Source organism: Oryctolagus cuniculus, chromosome 7, assembly GCF_964237555.1.
Source record: "Oryctolagus cuniculus chromosome 7, mOryCun1.1, whole genome shotgun sequence".
Taxonomy (NCBI): domain Eukaryota; kingdom Metazoa; phylum Chordata; class Mammalia; order Lagomorpha; family Leporidae; genus Oryctolagus; species Oryctolagus cuniculus.
The window spans coordinates 50,527,772-50,548,752 of NC_091438.1; the positions used below are offsets into that span (position 1 = coordinate 50,527,772).

At 44.0% G+C, this 20,981-nt stretch overlaps 1 protein-coding gene across 29 annotated transcripts in view; it reads left to right on the plus strand.

The window, feature by feature from the left end:
• PDE4DIP (phosphodiesterase 4D interacting protein) overlaps positions 1-20,981 on the plus strand; it is a 233,807-nt gene that overhangs the window by 65,849 nt on the left and 146,977 nt on the right. The window lies entirely within an intron of this gene.

Consider the following 20,981-nt stretch of genomic DNA (forward strand, 5'->3'; position numbering starts at 1 on the left):
TGGCTCGTTGAGGGACATTGATTTCCCACATAAAATAGAACCATAAAGAAGTGCTTTCTTTCTTTCTTTTTTCTTTTTTTTGCAAATGAGAATTACCACTAATTGTAGATCAACTTTTAAAGGGATGATGATGATGTCTTTGCAATATTGAGTCTTTTAATCTATAAATAGTATGTGGAAGTGCATTTAGTTAAATGTTTCTTAATGGTTTTCAATAAAATTTAACCATTTGATTAAAAATAAGATCCATGGACTCATCTGGATTATGGGCATTGTTGTTATAATGGTAACTCTTCCAAGAACGTACGTCCCAGTAGGCATGTGTTCTGTTAGCCATGTGCTAGGGGTTGTGGTTTATGGATAATTGCTTGTACCAGTGAATTCTGTCTAAGCCTTTGTATCCCTGATTTTCTTCTCAAATTAATTCAGGAAATTTAAATGGTACCCTGAGAATGTGCAGATGCAACACAGTGACCCAGGTCTTACTGTTTTGTGTCAGCCAGCATTACAATTCTCTGTGGTCTGCTTGGGCTTCTAGAGATCTGTCTGTCATTTTCAGTATGAAGTGGCTCTGTCACAGCCATTTGCTTCTCAACAAGAATCTTGTCATGTTGCTTGAAGCTTCTGAGTCAGCTCCAGGTACTCTCTCTTGATGTTTTTGTTTAGATTTGGCCAGAGCAGTAACTGCTAATGTAATACAGATCCCAGCTCCCTGACGCCAGAAGTATGTACAATAGGTCCTGTCTACTGGGAATTTGAGGGCCTACCAAGAGGCACCCAGAATTTCTCACACTCATGTTCTAAAAAAAGAAACAGCTGTTTGGTGCCCCCTGGGGGATACCCAGGGAGCAGGCCACAAATGAGTAATGTCTAAGTAGGTGCTGAGGTAAAGTAGGATTCTTGAATTGACAGATTTAGAGATGAAACAATAAAGTTTAATTTAAAAAACAATATTGTTTTCCGATGGTCTTATCCATCTTTCCTTGTAAATACAAATGTTTCTCTAGGGTTTTGTGTATATCCTACCAGATATTTCTATGGACAGTACTGCTCCACATGCCAGCCTATTCTTGGTCTTTTTTGCTCAGAGTTGTTGTGGATATCATTTTTTTTTACACTTGAGAGTTTGCAGGTGTGCTAAGTGGATTTTGAAGAGGAAACCTCTGAACGGCTGTGTGGTGCTGGTGGTGGAAGTGGGAGTGGTGACACCCCGCCCCTCCCTCTTTCACCTTTTGAATCTACAGCCGTGCAGGAAAGGTGCTCAGAACTGCAGAGCTCCTCAAAGCTGCATGGGACACACTCTGAAAGAGTCTCCTACACGTCCTTTTAGGTGATAGGTGATTTGAGACATAGAAGTGAGGGGTGCAGGCCGGCGCCGCAGCTCAATAGGCTAATCCTCCACCTAGCGGCGCCAGCACACCGGGTTCTAGTCCTGGTCAGGGCGCCGGATTCTGTCCCAGTTGCCCCTCTTCCAGGCCAGCTCTCTGTTGTGGCCAGGGAGTGCAGTGGAGGATGGCCCAAGTGCTTGGGCCCTGCACCCCATGGGAGACCAGGAGAAGCACCTGGCTCCTGCCATCGGATCAGCGCGGTGCGCCGGCCACAGTGCGCTGGCCGCGGCGGCCATTGGAGGGTGAACCAACGCCAAAGGAAGACCTTCCTCTCTGTCTCTCTCTCTCTCACTGTCCACTCTGCCTGTAAAAAAAAAAAAAAGAAGTGAGGGGTGCCACCTCCCTGTGTGGGATGCATGGCTGGATGCTATGGGTAGAGAGAAAATAATGGGCTGATTTGGATGGAGAGATGGGGGTGGTTACTGATTTTCACACATGAAGCCCTAAGTCCTTCTCTTTGAGTTCAGGTCTAGTATCATGGATTAATCCATCCTTTCCAATGCTGGAAGTAACTGATAGAAACCAAGCTAGGGTACAGAGAAAAGGCCAGTAAGTGAATTTTAAATCTTTTCCTCTTGTGAGTTAATAAGGCTCAACACACTCTTTGTTAGAAAAAGTCGTTGCCAGTACACCAAGCGGTGTTGGGCCCATGTGTCTGTTCATTCTTACGTCTGTTTATGCATTCTGTAGACTTTCAGTGACTGTACCTACTATGTGAAGAGCCTCCATGAGAAAGCTTGGAGATTAGTGGGTCAGGAAAATATATAGGAGAGATAGGGACCCTGCCAGTGTCCTACCCTAAAAAGGGTAAAGTACTAAATAACGTGATATTTTCTGTAATATTTAGAGAGTGCATTCCACAGCCTTGGGAAAGGGGATGGGTAGCTGTACTTGTATAGAGGAAAGGACAGGCTGAAAGTGGTGTTCCAGAGCAGAGTTAGCGCCTCCAGGGCTTCCAAGTGTCGAAGGAATACAGATCTGGGAAAAGCATCCAGGACTCCACCCTTATTTCATCTATCCATGCAATAAACTATTGATGATTTCAAATAAGATACATTTCTGCCCCTTAGATAGTTGTAGTCTATTAGCAAGTACAAATGTTGTATTAACTACAGTATATGTGACAGGTGCTTTCATGAAGATAAGAACAGTGTACTCTGAGGTTTTAAGAGAAAATGTTTAATTTTATTAAAGGATTGGGGAAGGGCCTCCTACCAGAGGATACCAGTTTGGGGGGCTGAATGTTGGGTGAGGTTTCCAAAGCTGAGTTCATTTTTGCTGGCCAGAGAAGAAAAAGGTCACATTCCATATAGAGGGGAAATTTGGGAGGAAAGAAGAGATGAACTGAGTCAAAGAGAGACTGAGCTAGAGGGCAGGAAGAAAGGAGAATTAGAATAGGAGAGAAGTTATAGTAAAGGTACCTAATCAGGTCGGCGCCGTGGCTCACTCGGTTAATCCTCTACCTGTGGCGCCAGCATCCCATATGGGCACGGGGTTCTAGTCTTGGTTGCTCCTCTTCTAGTCCAGCTCTCTGCTGTGGCCCAGGAGGGCAGAGGAGGATGGCCCAAGTGCTTGGGCCCTTGCACCCACGTGGGAGACTAGGAAGAAGCACCTGGCTTCTGGCCTCGGATCGGTGCAGCACCGGCCATGGTGGCCATTTGGGGAGTGAACAACGGAAGGAAAACTTTTCTCTCTGTCTCTCTCTCTCTCTCACTGTCTATAACTCTACCTGTCAAATAAAAAAAAAAAAAAAGGTACCTAATCAGTAAAAAATGTTCCTCAGTAATGTGATTGCTTCTAAAATGTTCACTGAGGTAGGAAATTCTAAGGGAAAATCCTCTGATTCCAGAGTAAGAGATAACAGACCAAAAATGCAAATACTGACACATTATGGATTAATGAATTCATTAAGAAGTGAAAATGACATCAACATTTATGTTGATGCAGGAAAAAGAAAAAGAGGACAAAACTTGGAAGACACAATGATTTTTCTGTTCTTTTATTCTCCACCCCAACCCATATTGGGTGGAAAATGATGGGCAGGAGAAGGTACTCAGGGAAGAGTGACACATTGACCCTCCTGGATTTAACCCTGCTAAGTGTAAATTAAATTGTTAATCCTCGACTTGTTTATTGGGTTGAGGTCAATATTGTTTCTCATGCTAAGTGTTGCTTAGCATAAATGTTTCCTTTGTGTTTTGACTGAGTGAGTGGTTTAATTGATTTTTAAGCTTTGACAGCTATAGTGTAAAGGGGCTTCCCCAGTCCTTCCTTCCCTGTCCTCCGGAGAATCCACTGATGGAGGGTTCTGTACACTTGGGCAGTGAGTTAAGTGCCTTATTTTGTCTTTGCATTACTATCCCCACTTTTCAAGGGAGAGGACTTGGGCTCACAGAACTTGTGACTTTCTCAGGGTCATGGTGTTCATGCACCACGACTGAAAACCCCCACAGGTGCTTAGATCACTCTTCACTGACCAGTGGCTATGGTGAGATAGGAGACTTCCTTCCTATGTGCTTTCCCCTGGGTCACAGTGCCCATCCACATGGATGACAGCAGCCAGTATTTGTGACCACTTTCTGTGTGCCAAGTGCTGCTCTAAGCATGTGACAGCATTATCTCATTTAATGCTTGAGACAACCCTGTGAAGAAGGCATGATTGTTATCTCAGTTTACAACCGAGGAAACAAAGGCACAAAGAATGCCAAAGGGACTTGCCTAATGTCTCCTAAATGAGCCTGAAAATGCCTACCATTTTTGTGGTAATAGTATATTTCCTAGGTTGGGGAGCTCAGCTGGTGAAAGTTTGGTTCTAATGAAGATGTTGGCTACTTTGGGAATGGAATCATTGCTTTTCCTATATAGATTGACACAGATTGGAGTTCTACCAGGCTCTGTCTTCTCTCAGTAAACTATAAATCTACTTTCATCTTTCAGTATTGTCCATCATGTGCTTTTTACTCCACTAATTCTGAACTACTTGCAATTCAAATCTGTTTCATACTTCTATGTCTTTGTTCTTGCTCTTCTTTTGCCTGGAAAACCTTTTTTTTTCCTATTCTTGACCTAGCTGAGGCATACTTATCCTTCAAATGTCAGCTCAGATGCCATTGTTTTTTTAAGGATGTGTTCTCTAACTCTCTAATCCTAGAATATGTACCCAGTCTCTCAGTCCCCTGAGGACAGAAAACACTTCTTTTTTCTTCTCTTCCAATCTCTAGAATCTAGCATAGTGCAGTACCTACTAAGCACTCTGTAAAAGTTCATCAACTAAACTAAACTTGTTAAAAAGTATTGAAGATTAGATATTTTATTGGATTTGTATTTTTTTGACCTCTACTTGGTACTCACAATAAGTGGAATGCTTTTTAAAAAAGATTTATTTATTTGAGAGGCAAAGTTACACAGCAAGAGGGAGAGATGGAGATAGAGAGATTTTCCATCCAGTGGTTTAGTCCTCAAGTAGCTGCAACAGCTGGGGCTGAAGCCAGGAGCTCTGACTTTCATCCAGGTTTCCCAGGTGGCTGGCAGAGGCACAATTACTTGAGCCATCTTCTGCTTTCCTGGGCACATTAGCAGGAAGCTGGATTGTAAATGATGCAGTCAGGACTCAAACTGGCACCCATATAGGATGCTAGCATGGAAGGCGGCATCTTTTTTTTTTTTTTTTTCCTCTCTCTCTTTTTTTAAAGATTTATTAATCTACTTGAAAGGCAGAGTTACAGAGAAAAAGAAGAAGAGAGACAGAGAGAAAGATCTTCCATCCACTGGTTAACTCCCCAATTGGCCACAGTGTCTAGAGCTAGCCAGGAGCCAGGAGCCAGGAGCTTCCTCCAGGTCTCCCATGTGGGTGCAGGAGCCCAAGGACTTGGGCCATCTTCTACTGCTTTCCCTGAACTGACAGGGAGCTGGATTGGAAGTGGAGCAGCTGGGACTTAAATTGGTGCCCACATGGGATGCCAGTGCTACAGGCTGTGACCTAACCCACCATGCCTCAGCACTGGAGAGATGATATTTTAACCTGCTGCACCAGAACTCAGGCCTCAAGTTGAATGCTTCTATGGTGGGTATTGGTGTGTTAATTGATCTGGTAGGATGGGACACAGGGGGTCAAGAAATATACATTTATTTTCCACCAAGACTGGAATGACAGAATTGTAAAGGAAGGGAAAGACAGTTATTTTGAAGTAATATTTCATGATTTATTAAAAAGATCATTGGGGCTGGTGCGTAGTAGGCTAAGCCTCTGCCAGTTTGTGTCCTGGCTGCTCCTCTTCTGCTTCAGCTCTCTGCTGATGGCCTGGGAAAGCAGTGAAAGATGGCCTAAGTACTTGGGCCCCTGCACCCATGTGGGAGACCTGGAAGAAGCTTCTGGCTCCTGGCCTCTGATCGACGCAGCGTTGCAGCCATTTGGGGAGTGAACCAGTAGATGGAAGACCCTTCTCTCTCTCTCTCTCTCTATTTCTCTCTGTCTGTCTGTCTGTAACTCTACTTCTCAAATAAATAAATAAATAAATAAATCAATAAATCTTTTTTTTTTTAAAAAAAAGAACATAGTAGTAGCCAATAATAACAAATGCTATTTCTTGAGTGCTTGTTATACAGCAGGAACTTTTCTTGATATTAAACATACTTTATTTCTGCTTTCAACTCATTTTCCTTTTTTTTATATTGATTTATTTATTTGAAAGTCAGAGTTACACATAGAGAGGAGAGGCAGAGAGAGAGAGAGAGAGAGAGAGGCGTCTTCCATCCGATGGTTCACTCCCCAGTTGGCTGCAATGGCCGGAGCTGTGCTGATCCAAAGCCAGGAGCCAGGAGCTTCTTCCTGGCCTCCCACATGGGTGCAGGGGCCCAAGGACTTGGGCCATCTTCTGCTGCTTTCCCAGGCCACAGCAGAGAGCTGGATCAGAAGTGAAGCAGCCAGGTCTCAAACCGGTGCCCATATGGGGATGCCGGCGCTTCAGGCCAGGGTGTTAACCCACTGCACCACAGCACCGCCCCCTCAACTCCTTTTCCTATAAGAGATATATTACCCCCATTATAGCAGTGAAGAGACCAAGGTTCAAGTCATTTACCCAAAGTTGTAGGGATGTAAAGTTACAGAACTGAGAAGCCCAATCATTGCAAGTTTCTTAGGGACAGGAGAGGACTTTTTAGAGAAGAGGCTCCATTGGTGGAAATCATGCAGTTTGGTTTTAAACAGACTCAAAGTGGCAGATGCTGCAGAAAAGCCAGAGGAGGATGGGAGTGTTCCTAAAACCAAATTGGGCCTCCACCACCCTGCCCTATTTACACATTTTCTAATAATGCCGTCTTTAACTCCAAAACGCCAGCAACACCAGCTGCCTTGTTTGCCTCAGTGTAGCCTGAGGCCAGCTTTTCCCTGGCAGGCTCCACGTAACCAAACCACAGTGAGTCAGCCTGTTGTGGGCCCGCCCGTCCTGGCAAACCTTTCCACTTGGATCTTAAAGTCTGTGGGGGAAAAGGAAGGAAGATAGAGCTAGAAATGCGGGCTCTTGCTTTTTTGCCTTGGTGGAGACTGAGTTATCACAGTCTAGGTCCCTGTGATGCGTTAGGTGAATCTGGGTCATGTCCGTGCTGTCTTTAGGTTCTGCAATTTCAGCGCTGTGCGAGTGTTTCTCTGTAATTATAGCCTTGGACAATGCTTGCTGCCAGTGAAGTCCATTTTCCTTTTATAAAAAATGGTATCTGTGCTTCCAAAACCACAGTGCCCCGAGCATACTGGTTTTATTTGCACTGGGATCTTCAGATATTCAGGAAGCCTGTAGAGGGGGGAAATTCCAAGCTTTCAGCACTCATCAGCATAGTTCTTCTCTTTCTGAAATGAGCTTTCAGAGCGCTCCCTTCCACGTCATCCGCTAGACCTTGAGCAGAGTTTTCGTTCCTAAGCAACACTGCCAAAGACATAAATCAATACAGCCATTTCCCCCCCTTTAAGAGCTACAGAGTAAAAGAGATGATTTTGAGTACTATAGAGGATACAAAGATATATCTAATTTATCATTCCCAAAGAGCATATGATCTGGTTAGAGGCAAGAGAGTTCATTTAAGTAATTTAAACAACATCTAAGAGTGGAAGAGATAGTAAAGCTTGGCATAATTGTCAAACAAATGTATGTCTTTGAAACCTAAATATTAGGACACAACTTCTTTTAATACACAAAAACTTTTTAAAGTTAGATATTAGCTCATGTTTGATTGTAAAATTAATTATAAAATTTATAAAACTTCGGGGCTAGTACTATGGTATAGTGGGTAAAACCGCTGCCTACAGTGTTGGCATCCCATATGGGCACCAGTTCAAGTCCCAGCTGCTCCACTTCTGATCCAGCTCTTCACTATGCCTGGGAAAGCAGTGGAAGATGGCCCAAGTGCTTGGACCCTTGCAGCGGCAAGGGAGACCAGAAGAAGCTCCTGGCTCCTGGCTTTGGATTGTCACAGCTCCAGCTGTTGTGGCCATCTGGGGAGTGAACCAACGGATGGAAGACCTCTCTTTCTCTCTGCCTCTCTGTAACCCTGCCTTCCAAATAAATAAATAAATCTTTTTAAAAAAACTTGTAAAAATTATCAAATATATTATCAAACATATTATAAAAATTATAAAACTTATCAAAAAGAATAAAATTGTAATTGAACTACCCTGAAGAAACTGGGGGGTATGGTTACCCACTTAGAAAAGAGAGTGATCACTTCTACAGGAAATAAACACTTGAATGAGAATAATTGTTTTGTTATTTTTTAAATCTCACTTCTATTTTTTCATTAGAATTTGTTTTCATTCTTGTTCACTGTGTGAAGAGAAGCCATATCTTTCTTCCTTTGGACCCTGCAGAATTTCCATTTTTTTTAAAAGATTTATTTATTTTATTTGAAAGTCAGAGTTACACAGAAAGAGAAGGAGAGGCAAAGAGAGGGAGGTCTTCCATCTGCTGGTTCACTCCCCAATTGGTCGCAACTGCCAGAGCTGAGTCAGTCTGAAGCCAGGAGCCAGGAACTTCTGGGTCTCCCACATGGGTGCAGGGGCCCAAGAGCTTGGGCCATCTTCTACTGCTTTCCTAGGCCACAGCAAATAGCTGGATTGGAAGTGGAGCAGCTGGGACATGAACCAGCACCCATATGGGATCCCAGCACTGCAAGTGGCAGCTCCACCTGCTATGGCACAGCACTGGCCCCCAGAATTTCCATCCTAATCATAATTTCTATTCCAGTAAGAATTTAGAAAATAAGAACAAAAGGGCAAGGTATTGTGGTTCAGTGAATTATCTACTGCTTGGTATGCCCACATCCCAGGTCGGAGTACCAGTTTGAGTCCCTGTTACTTGCATTTTTTAAAAAAAAAATTTTAAAGAATACAAATTTCATAAGCACAACTTTAGGAATATATTATTTTTCCCACAATACCCACCCTCCCACCCACAGTCCCACCCCTCCTCCTCCTCCTTCTCCCCTTCCCAGTCCCATTCTCCATTAAGATTCATTTTCAATTAACTTTGTACATGAAAGACCAACTCTATACTAAGTAAAGATTTCAACAATTTGCACACACATGCACACACAAAAAAACTGCTTGAGAACTAGTTTTGTTACTCAGCTTTCTTTCTTTTTTTATTTTTTTAATTTATTTATTTATTTTTTTGACAGGCAGAGTGGACAGTGAGAGAGAGAGAGAGACAGAGAGAAAGGTCTTCCTTTGCCGTTGGTTCACCCTTCAATGGCCGCCGCGGCCAGCACGCCGCGGCCGGCGCACCGCGCTGATCCGTTGGCAGGAGCCAGGTACTTATCCTGGTCTCCCATGGGGTGCAGGGCCCAAGTAATTGGGCCATCCTGCACTGCACTCCTGGGCCACAGCAGAGAGCTGGCCTGGAAGAGGGGTAACCGGGACAGAATCCAGCGCCCCGACCGGGACTAGAACCCGGTGTGCCAGCGCCACAAGGTGGAGGATTAGCCTAGTGAGCCTCGGCGCCGGCCACTCAGCTTTCAATACAGCTCCTTGCTAATGCCCCTGGGAGGCAGCAGTTAATGGCTCAAATAATTGAGTTCCTGCCACCCATGTGGGAGACTTAGGTGGAGTTACAGGGTCCTGGCTTTGGCCTGGCCCAGTCCTGGCTGTAGCAGGCATTTGGGGAATGAACCAGTAGATGGAAGATCTCTTTTTTATCACTCTGCCTTTCAAATAAATAATATCATTTTTAAAAAATGATGATACTGGCCAGCGCTGCGGTTCACAAGGCTAATCCTCCGCCTGTGGTGCTGGCACCCCAGATTCTGTCCTGGTTGCTCCTCTTCCAGTCCAGCTCTCTGCTGTGGCCCAGGAGTGCAGTGGAGAATGGTCCAAGTGCTTGGGCCCTGCACCCGCATGGGAGACCAGGAGGAAGCACCTGGCTCCTGGCTTTGGATTGGCGCAGCTCGCCAGCTGTAGCGGCCATTTGCGGGGGCAAACCGACGGAAAGGAAGACCTTTCTCTCTGTCTCTCTCTCTCACTGTCTAACTCTGCCTGTCAAAAAAAAAAAAAAAAAAAAAAAAAAAAAAAAAAAAGAAAGAAAGAAAGAAAGAAGCCACCATTTACATTTGTTAATGGTTAAGATGCTGGTTAAGGGCAACTAACAGAATGGGAAAAAATATTTGCAAACTATGCTACAGATAAAGGATTAATAACCAGAATCTACAAAGAGATCAAGAAACTCGGCCGGCGCCGCGGCTCACTAGGCTAATCCTCCACCTAGCGGCGCCGGCACACCGGGTTCTAGTCCCGGTTGGGGCGCCGGATTCTGTCCCGGTTGCCCCTCTTCCAGGCCAGCTCTCTGCTGTGGCCCGGGAGTGCAGTGGAGGATGGCCCAGGTGCTTGGGCCCTGCACCCCATGGGAGACCAGGAAAAGCACCTGGCTCCTGGCTCCTGCCATCGGATCAGCGTGGTGTGCTGGCCGCAGCGCGCCGGCCGCGGCGGCCATTGGAGGGTGAACCAACGGCAAAGGAAGACCTTTCTCTCTGTCTCTCTCTCTCACTGTCCACTCTGCCTGTCAAAAAAAACAAAAAACAAAAAACAAACTCCACAACAACAAAACAAACAACCCACTTAAGAGATGGGCTAAGGACCTCAATCGACATTTTTCAAAAGAGGAAATCCAAATGGGCAACAGGCACATGAAAAAATGTTCAAGATCACTAGCAGTCAGGGAAATGCAAATCAAAACCACAATGAGGTTCCACCTCACCCTGGTGAGAATGGCTTACATTCAGAAATCTACCAACAACAGATGCTGGCGAGGATGTGGGGAAAAGGGACACTAACCCACTGTTGGTGGGAATGCAAACTGGTAAAGCCACTATGGAAGTCAGTCTGGAGATTCCTCAAAAACCTGAATATAGCCCTACCATTCAACCCAGCCATCCCACTCCTTGGAATTTACCCAAAGGAAATTAAATTGGCAAACAAACAAGCTGTCTGCACATTAATGATTATTGCAGCTCAATTCACAATAGCTAAGACCTGGAATCAACCTAAATGCCCATCAACAGTAGACTGGATAAAGAAATTATGGGATATGTACTCTATAGAATACTATACAGCAGTAAAAAACAATGAAATCCGGTCACTTGCAACAAAATGGAGGAATCTGGAAAACATTATGCTGAGTGAAATAAGCCAGTCCCTAAAGGGACAAATATCATATGTTCTCCCTGATCAGTGACAACTAACCGAGCGCCAAAAAGGAAACCTGTTAAAGTAAAATGAATACTATGAGAAACAGTGACTTTATCAGCCCTTGCCCTGACTGTTGATGAACAACTTAATACATTATCCCTCTTAGTATTTTTTATGTTTGTTCTACTTAATCCTTTTGGTTGAATTCTGCAATTAATACACAGTCATTCTTAAGTGTTGAAACTTAACTGAAAAGTGATCCCTGTTAAATATAAGAGTGGGAATAAGAGAGGGAAGAGATGTACAGTTTGGGACAGGCTCAAGCTGACTTGCCCCAAATGGTAGAGTTAGAAACATACCAGGGGATTCCAATTCAATCCCATCAGGTGGCATGTACCAATGCCATCTCACTAGTCCAAGTGATCAATTTCTGTTCACAATTGATCATAATGATAGGACTAAGAGCCAAAGGGATCACATAAACAAGACTAGTGTCTGCAAATACTAACTGATAGAATAATAAAGGGAGAGAACGATCCAACATGGGAAGCGAGATACACAGCAGACTCATAGAATGGCAAATGTCCTAAACAGCACTCTGGCCTCAGAATCAACCCTTAAGGCATGTGGATCCGGCTGAAGAGCCCATGAGAGTATTTTAGGCATGGAAAGCCAAGACACTCTGTCAAAAAAAAAAAAAAAAAAAAAAAAAATCTCTGCGAGTGAGATCCCAGTGGAAAGAACAGGTCATCAAAGAAGGAGGCACCTTTCTCTGAAGGGAGGAGAGAACTTCCACTTTGACTACGACCTTGTCTAAATATGATCAGAGTTGGTGAACTCAAAAGGCTTCCATAGCCTTGGCAACTCCTGACAAGAGCCTAGGGTGATTACTGATGCCATAAACAAGAGTGTCAATTTGTTAAGTCAACAACAGGAGTCACTGTGCACTTACTCCTCATGTAGGATCTCTGTCTTTAATGTGCTGTACATTGTGATTTAATGCTATAACTAGTACTCAAACAGTATTTTTCACTTTGTGTTTCTATGTGGGTGCAAACTGTTGAAATCTTTACTTAATATATGCTAAACTGATCTTCTGTATATAAAGATAATTGAAAATGAATCTTGATGTGAATGGAAGGGGAGAGGGAGCGGGGAAGGGGAGGGTTGCGGGTGGGAGGGAAGTTATGGGGGGCAAGCCATTGTAATCCATAAGCTGTACTTTGGAAATTTATATTCATTAAATAAAAGTTTAAAGAAAAAAGATGCTGGCTAAGCCACCAGTGTCTCACATTAGAATACCTGGATTTGATTGCTGGCTCTCGCTTCTGACTCCAGTTTCCTGCACACCCTGGGAGGCAGCAGTGACGGCTCAAGTGATTGGGATGCTGACAGCCACATGGGAGATCTGTGTTAAATTCCTGTCTCCTGAGCCGGCGCCGTGGCTTAATAGGCTAATCCTCCACCTTGCGGCGCCGGCACACCGGGTTCTAGACCCGGTTGGGGCGCCGGATTCTGTCCCGGTTGCCCCTCTTCCAGGCCAGCTCTCTGCTATGGCCAGGGAGTGCAGTGGAGGATGGCCCAGGTGCTTGGGCCCTGCACCCCATGGGAGACCAGGAAAAGCACCTGGCTCCTGGCTCCTGCCAGGATCAGCGCGGTGCGCCGGCTGCAGCGGCGGCCATTGGAGGGTGAACCAACGGCAAAGGAAGACCTTTCTCTCTCTGTCTCTCTCTCTCACTGTCCACTCTGCCTGTCAAAAAAAAAAAAAAAAAAAAAAAATTCCTGTCTCCTGGTTTTGGCCCACCCGAATCCCAGCCTTTATGGGCAATTAGGGAGTGAGCCAATGAATGGGAGCTCTCTCTGTGTGTGTGTCTCTCTCTTTCTCTCCTCCATCTCCCTCTCTCCCTCTCAAATACATACATATATAGATGCATACGTATATGTATATAAAAATGATAGCAGCAAATCCCAAAAAGGTTAGTGATTTCCATCCTTCTAGTTCTTTAGGAGTTCTAAATCTAGTCAGGGAGATAGTCAAACAGACGATCCCAATTTACTGTGGTGAGGCCCAAAATCAGGGTAGGTGCATAGTACTTTGGAAGCACTCAGGTTTTAAGGTCAGATAGGTTTTCTTTAGCAGATAGTCGGCAAATTACATGCTTAAGGGTGAATCAGGGTTGAAGTCAGAGTTGGGTGGAGAGTGAAGAGGAGTGACATTCCATGCTAAATGCAAAGTCCTGGAGGCAACAGAGAGAGCAGAGTGAGTTCAGAAACAAGAGGCAAAACTTTTTTCATGTCTGTTGATTGGCATTTGTGCTGGTTCTGTCTCCCCTGCACTTCAGGTTAAGCCTTTATTGTTGCAGCCATAGCCACTAATGGTATCACTGTGAACTCTTACCTCTCCTGCTAGAGCAGATCTTAGTTGTACCTTCAAAATTTTCTTAACTCCTAGAGTAGGGTGGGCAAAGGATAGCTGAAAATCCAGAGGAAAATGTGAGGCCATAACTTGGTACAGTATCTTCCTCATGAGTTGTAGAAACTCAGCAAATAATCTGAGTTGAACCAATTAGGCACAAGTACTAAGTTTTGCTGGCACTGATAGGATCCAACTGAATCTAGGTTGGAGCCTAGGAGCCTTGGAGCACCCATCACCAGTGCAGCTCAACTGTCACTCTGCCTTGCAGGTCATTTAACTATCTCTGGAAGGAGCGTTTCTGGCCGGACCATCTATTTTTGGTGGTCAGGGAAGTTGTTATTTGTTTTGTTTTGGTTTTATATAGTTCGCAGTGCTCTAGTGTGATGATGATGGCAGCATCTTGTTATTCCAGAATTGGGGGTGATGTGGGTGTGTATCTATGGTGGGGGAGGCAGCAGGAACATCATCTGCACCCCTCTCCTTTATTCACATGATGAAGCTGCCTAAGATAGGGTTTACTCGTCAACCTGATGCAATAGCTCTGTTGTTAGCTGTCTTGTCATCAGGCCGGTTATTTCAAGAAAAGGCTACGTAGAGGGTGGCTTTCAGTAAGTCTCTGAGTTTTATGGGAAGAAATCGAATTGCATTATTGTTTTAGCACCTAAAAGACTCTGGGCCTTCAGAAGTTACTTTGAAATTTTAAAAACAGCATTTCAGAAGAGATATTTGCTGTAGAAGCCAAAAGGAAAAAAGGAAAGACATTTCTTTATAGAATTCAGTCAGCTTTTGGAGGCACTAGGTTGATGAGAAAGGGTTAGTGAGTAGAAGAACAAGGAACAAGCGTTTTCCTTGTTAGAATGTGGTGTGCAGGCCGGTGCCGCGGCTCACTAGGCTAATCCTCCGCCTTGCGGCGCCGGCACACCGGGTTCTAGTCCCGGTCGGGGCGCCGGATTCTGTCCCGGTTGCCCCTCTTCCAGGCCAGCTCTCTGCTGTGGCCCGGGAGTGCAGTGGAGGATGGCCCAGGTGCTTGGGCCCTGCACCCCATGGGAGACCAGGATAAGTACCTGGCTCTTGGCTTTGGATCAGCGCGGTGTGCCGGCCGCAGCGGCCATTGTGGGGTGAACCAATAGTAAAGGAAGACCTTTCTCTCTGTCTCTCTCTCTCACTGTCCACTCTGCCTGTCAAAAAAAAAAAAAAAAAAAAAAAAAAGAATGTGGTGTGCAAAATTTTTACATATTCATCAGATAGCCTAATGGATATGCTTGTTCTTGTGTCAAAATGCAGAATGAATCCTATGTATCTATCTGTTTTATCTGAGGATAGAAAAGCACACTAATCTATGAGTGGTTAGTATTGAGGACTTTTAGGATACTTCATCTAGCCTTTCTATCAGGGTCCCCTAATTAAGTAGGAGTATTATATCAAACATTTAGACATGATTGGTTCTAACCCACTTGCCTTGAATTGAAATGAATTCACTTTAATTTTAGTTGAATCTTTAAAGATATTTTTATTTGTTTGAGAGAGAGAGTTTCTATCTGCTGATTTACTCTCAAAATGCCCTCAAAGGCTAGGCTGGGCCAGGCCAAGAGCCAGGAGCCTGGAACTCCATCCAGGTCTCCTATATTGGGTAACAGAAGCCCAAACACTTGGGACATCATCCTCTGCTGCTTTCCCAGGTGCATTAGCAGGGAGCTGGATCTGAAGTGGAGCAGTCAGCACTTAAATATTAGCAGGGAATAGCTTAACCTGCTGTACAACAGCACCAGCCTCTGAAGGGTACTTTTGAAAATGTGCAGCTGGGCTGCAGTGAAGGGCAAGTGCCTTGTCAGTCACAAGTGAACCCCTGCTTTGCAAGGTTGTATAGTTGCCTGGTTAACGCCCTGAGAGTATACAACATGACGTCAAATGCTGGGTGTTGTAGCCTGTGCTCCTCTTCTTTCTAAATGAGAAAGTCAGCTAACCTCTTGATGTCTGTCTTTCCTAGGCAGTAAAAAGGGGATAATAATCTCTCACCTTTCCAATGCAAAGGTTGTGGGAAAGACATGATGAAAAACTGAATAAGGAAATGCTTTGTGCGTTACCAAATTCTGTGCAAGTGATTGTTGTTGCAAAGGCAGTATAATTGTATTTGCTTAATTCTGTAATACAAATCATCCAAAACAGCTAGGAACTAGACTTTCGTATTTGTGCATCTCAGATTTTTATCAGACAGCATAAAGACTGCCGAACACATGGATATATCATAAATAAAATATGTGTCTATGACACAAACCAACTTTACATATCCTGTCTCTGTCTTCCCCACCCTCCATTCCAAAATATATTGGGCTTCTGTGTTGTATTTTTTTTTCTAAAGATTTATTTATTTTGAAAGTAAAGTTACACAGCGAGAGGAGAGGCAGAGAGAGAGAGAGGTCTTCCATCCAGTGGTTCACTCTCCAGTTGGCCACAGTGGCTGGAGCTGTGCCAATCTGAAGCCAGGAGCTTCTTTCGGGTCTCCCATGCTGGTGCAGGGGCCCACGGACTTGGGCCATCTTCCATTGCTTTCCCAGGCCATAGCAGAGAGCTGGATCGGAAGTGGAGCATCTGGGTCTCAAACCGGAGCCCATATGGGATGCTGGCACTGCAAGCAACGGCTTTACCGTGGTGCTACAACACAGAGCCAGCCCCCTCTGTGTTGTATTTCACAATGCAGAAGGGTGATGAAGAGCAGGAAGCACTTGTGAACCCTTCCCATAGGGCTGTTTTGAGAATATGACAGTGAGCAAAGTTCTGGGTTAAATAGGCTATTGGAGATCACCTTTGAGTCCAAGTCATCATTACTGCTTTTGTCCTTTGTACTCACTCATCTCTTCCTGCCACACAGGCAGGCAGGTTCTCTGAGCAGGCAGACTCTCAGTACCTTTAGGGCTGTAGGGGGACTCGGGGAGAGGGGGCATTCTGAGATTCTTCAGAGAGTGGGAGCTCTCTCATTGGTGGAATTGTTTCTAAAAGAAAACAGGTTTCACACCTAGAATCTTTGGATGGCCAAAGATCTTAAAAGTCTTTGAGAGCTAACTCCTGGCTCATGTGTGAAGACTTTTAATAATATCGATGACTAGTGTTCTTTAGTGTCTGTGAAGGCCTTTTGGTGACAGGAAATTCACTCCCTCTCATAACGTAAGTGCCCACAAAAAATTTGATGTATAAATGTATGGAGGGAAGATGGCAGCAAATTCTTTGCAATTCTGCTAGAGAATTTATCCTTATATCTAATTGAGAGCTGCCTCCTTGTAATTCTTAGATTCATTTCCTTTGAAATAGGCTTTTTCTTAAAAAATTATGGAATGTTTCACAAACAATGGGAAGGTATAAAGAATAGTAAAATATTTGACCATGGATGGGGTATCTCAATGTTAATAAATTTTCTTCTTATTTGCCTTGAATGAAAAAGCAAAAGTTGGCATCACAGGTACCCTCTTCGTAGCCTTGTCTGCATCTGTCTCCTGGCTACTTTCCTATACTTTACTATTATTAAGTGATTTCCCTGAAATTATATAACTAGAAAAATAAGAAATGCTGGCACTGTGGCATACAGGTAAAAGCCATTGCCTGCAGCACCGGGATCTCATATGGGTGCCTGTTCAAGTCCCAGCAGCTCCACTTGTGATCCAGCTCCCTGATAATACGCCTGGGAAAGCAGCAGCAGATGACGTAATTGCCTGGGTCCCTGCCGCCTACGTGGGAGACATGGATGAAGCTTAGTGCCTGTGTTCAGCCTGGCCCAGCCCAGGCCATTATAGCCATTTGAGGAGTGAATCAGCAGATGGAAGATCTCTCTCTCTCTCTCTCCCTCTCTCTCTCTTTCTCTCTGTCTTTGCCTTCTCTTCTTTGTAACTCTACCTTTCGAATAAATAAATAAACAAGAAAAAAAAAAGGAAAGAAAAGAAAAGAAAGTAGCAGAACTGAGATTTCTACCTAGGTCTTCTTGGTTCGAAAGCTATTGCTATTTCTGCAGTTCCGTGCTACCTTGCCTAGATAACTGTGCATGTAATAGTGGTAATGTTTACTGCTTGTTTGTAAAGGAATATCAAATTGTCAAGGCATACTTAAAAAAGCATTCTCCTGCCCCTCTGTTTCTTTACCCACTTGTTTAAAAACACCTTTTACTTTCAAAGAATGTAAATATGTAAATTATAACAGGTATCGAATTCGCAGAATGTAAGATGTGAAGTTTTGTTGTATTTGTAAGGAATGTGTCCATTGAGATGATTAATCATTTCTAGGGGAATGGAACCTTACATTTAGGAGTATTGGTGAGAGATTAATATGTTTTCAGATGATTCCATTATGAGAGCTAACTGGGGGGTCTGACTATGATTAAGCAAACGTCAAGGGAGTTTTTTTAAAGGCTGACTTGACAGTTGGTTATGTTAATGGGGCATGACACACAACAGCTGGGATGTAATCCGCCTACTATTGTTGGCATTGATTGAGTCATTATTAAAGTCTTATTTCCAGTCTGGCCTACATTAAGGAAGAGTTGGAAAGAAGAAATTGAGGAAAAGCAAGGGAGAGCCATTAATGTTTGGGGAAAAACATTCTGAGAGAAAAGATTTTAGATGTTCTGTGGACCAAAGGAAGAATGAAAACAGAAGCACTGTCCCTGGCTCAAGGACTTGCAGTGCTCAATCTCCTGAGCGATGCAGAGTGCACACACACAGACAAGTTCTGCAAGTTCTGCTATAGTAGGTTGAGTGTCCCACTAGATTGGGGCTCCCAGTGGAGCCCAGCATATACTTTTATTTGTCAGAGATACAGAAAACAGGTAATACAAAGCAGAAGCAATAAATAAGAAGCAAAACTATCCTCCTGGTTAGCAGTCCCAGGCCTTCCTCCACCCCACCCACCCCCATTGCCTTTCTCCTCACCCTCTGCCCAGTTTGAGAACCAGGGTGGAGGAGGGGACTCAAGTCTCCTCTCTCTGACTTCCTTCCTTCCTTCCTTCCTTCCGTCCTTCCGTCCTTCCGTCCTTCCTCTCTTCCTTCCTCTCTCTCTCTCTCTCTCTCTCTCTCTCTTTCTTTCTGGTAATTGGTATGTATTTATTGAATTTCTTTTCAGTATTTGAATTTTTTCAACTGATATATAACATATATAGTCTCGACTTTCGGGAGCTGCCTATTTCGCGTTTTCTCTCCCCACTCCTCCATGCTCTGACTACAAGACAGTCTGTGCCTCTTGCTTCAGTGTGGCTGGCCCCCTGCACCTTTGCTTGTGTTCACCTGCCTGAATTGCTTCATCCCCTGCCGCCACCAGCACACCCCAACCATAGTTATCCCTTAAGGGGAGCTAACATGCCAGTTCTTTGTGGAACCATCCCTGATAACCTCTCCTTCATGGTATCTGTGGTTGCTTTATATTTGTACCATTCACACAGTCCTTTGATTGAAATCTATCATATGCTGTTCCCTGTTTGTTCAGAACTCTTGGGGAAAGTCCATTTTAAAAAAAAAAAAAGATTTATTTTATTTATTTGAAAGAGAGTTAGAGAGGTAGAGAGAGAGAGAGAGAGGTCTTCCATCTGCTCCTTCCCTCCCCCAAATGGCTGCAATGGGCTGGAGATGAGCCTATCTGAAGCCAGGATCCAGGAGCTTCTTCCAGGTCTCCCATGTGGGTGCAGGGACCTTGGGCCATCCTCCACTGCTTTCCTAGGTGCACCAGCAGGGAGCTGGTTTGGAAGTGGAGCAGCTGGGACTTGAACCAGTGCCTATATGGGATGCCAGTGCTGCAGGCAAGGGCTTTAACACTCTGTGCCACAGCACTGGCCCCCAAGTTCATATTTTATACTGGATATTAACATTAATCTGTTAGAATAGTTTATTTTACTTATAAAATGACCTCTTTATTAGGAAGAAATTCCTTAGGAGTGTTCTTCATCCTCAAACACATCTACATAATGTTGTATACAGATTGAGTTTTATTAGAATTTAATTGAGTGAAGTCAAAGAAGTCTACAGGTTAATTGTTCATCCATTTTTTTTTCCTTTTTTTTAACTTTTATTTAATGAATATAAATTTCCAAAGTACAGAATATTGATTACAATGGCTTCCCCCCCATAACGTCCCTCCAACCCGCAACCCTCCCCTTATTCACTCCCTCTCCCCTTCCATTCACATCAAGATTCATTTTCGATTCTCTTTATATACAGAAGATCAGTTTAGCATACATTGAGTAAAGATTTCAACAGTTTGCTCCCACACAGAAACATAAAGTGAAAAATACTGTTTGAGTACTAGTTATAGCATTAAATCTCAATGTACAGCACACTAAGGACAAAGATCCTACATGAGGAGTAAGTACACAGTGACTCCTGTTGTTGACTTAACAAATTGACACTCTTGTTTATGGCATCAGTAATCACCCTAGGCTCTTGTCATGAGCTGCCAAGGCTATGGAAGCCCTCTGAGTTCACTGACTCTGATCATTTTTAGACAAGGCCATGGTCAAAGTGGAAGTTCTCTCCTCCCTTCAGAGAAAGGTACCTCCTTCTTTGATGACCCATTCTTTCCACTGGGATCTCACTCACGGAGATCTTTCATTCAGGTTTTTTTTTTCCCCCAGAGTGTCTTGGCTTTCCATGCCTGAAATACTCTCATGGGCATTTCAGCCGGATCCGCATGCCTTAAGGGCTGATTATGAGGCCAGAGTGCTATTAGGACATTTGCCATTCTATGGGTCTGCTGTGTATCTCACTTCCCATGTTGGACCATTCTCTCCCTTTTTTATTCTGTCAGCTAGTATTTGCTGACTTACCTCAAACGGTAGAGTTAGAAACATACCAGGGGATTCGAATTCAATCCCATCGAGGTGGCATGTACCAATGCCATCTCACTAGTCCCAGTGATCAATTTCTGTTCACAATTGATCGTAATGATAGGACTAAGAACCAAAGGGATCACATAAACAAGAATAGTGTCTTCATCCATTTTTTAAAAAGATTTATTTATTTATTTATTTGAAAGGCAGAGTTACAGAGAGAGGGAGAGACACAGAGAGAGAGAGAGAGAGCTGTCCCACATGAGTGGCAGTTGCCCAAGCACTTGGGGCATCCTCTGCTGGTTTCCCAGGTGCATTAGCAGGGAGCTGGATTGGAAGTGGAGCATCCAGACTCAGATTGGTGCCCTTATGGGTTGCCAGCATCATAGGCAGTGGTTTAACTCGCTGTGCCACAGTGCTGGTCCCTTTTCATCCATTCTTTTCCAACAGATATTTGAGTGTCTACTATGTAGGCACCAGTCTTGGCACTGGTAATACAGTGGTGAACCAAACAGGCCCAAGTCCCAGCTTTCTTGTGGTGTTCACATGCTTGTGGGAAGAGACAAACAATCAGTAAATATAACATTTCTGAAAGTGATAGTGCCATGAAATAAAAAAAATGAAGGAAGATTTGGGGTATTGGGATGAGGCTGGAAATGGGTTATAGTTTTTAGTGTCACCTCACTGAGAGGATGACATTGGATTAAAGAT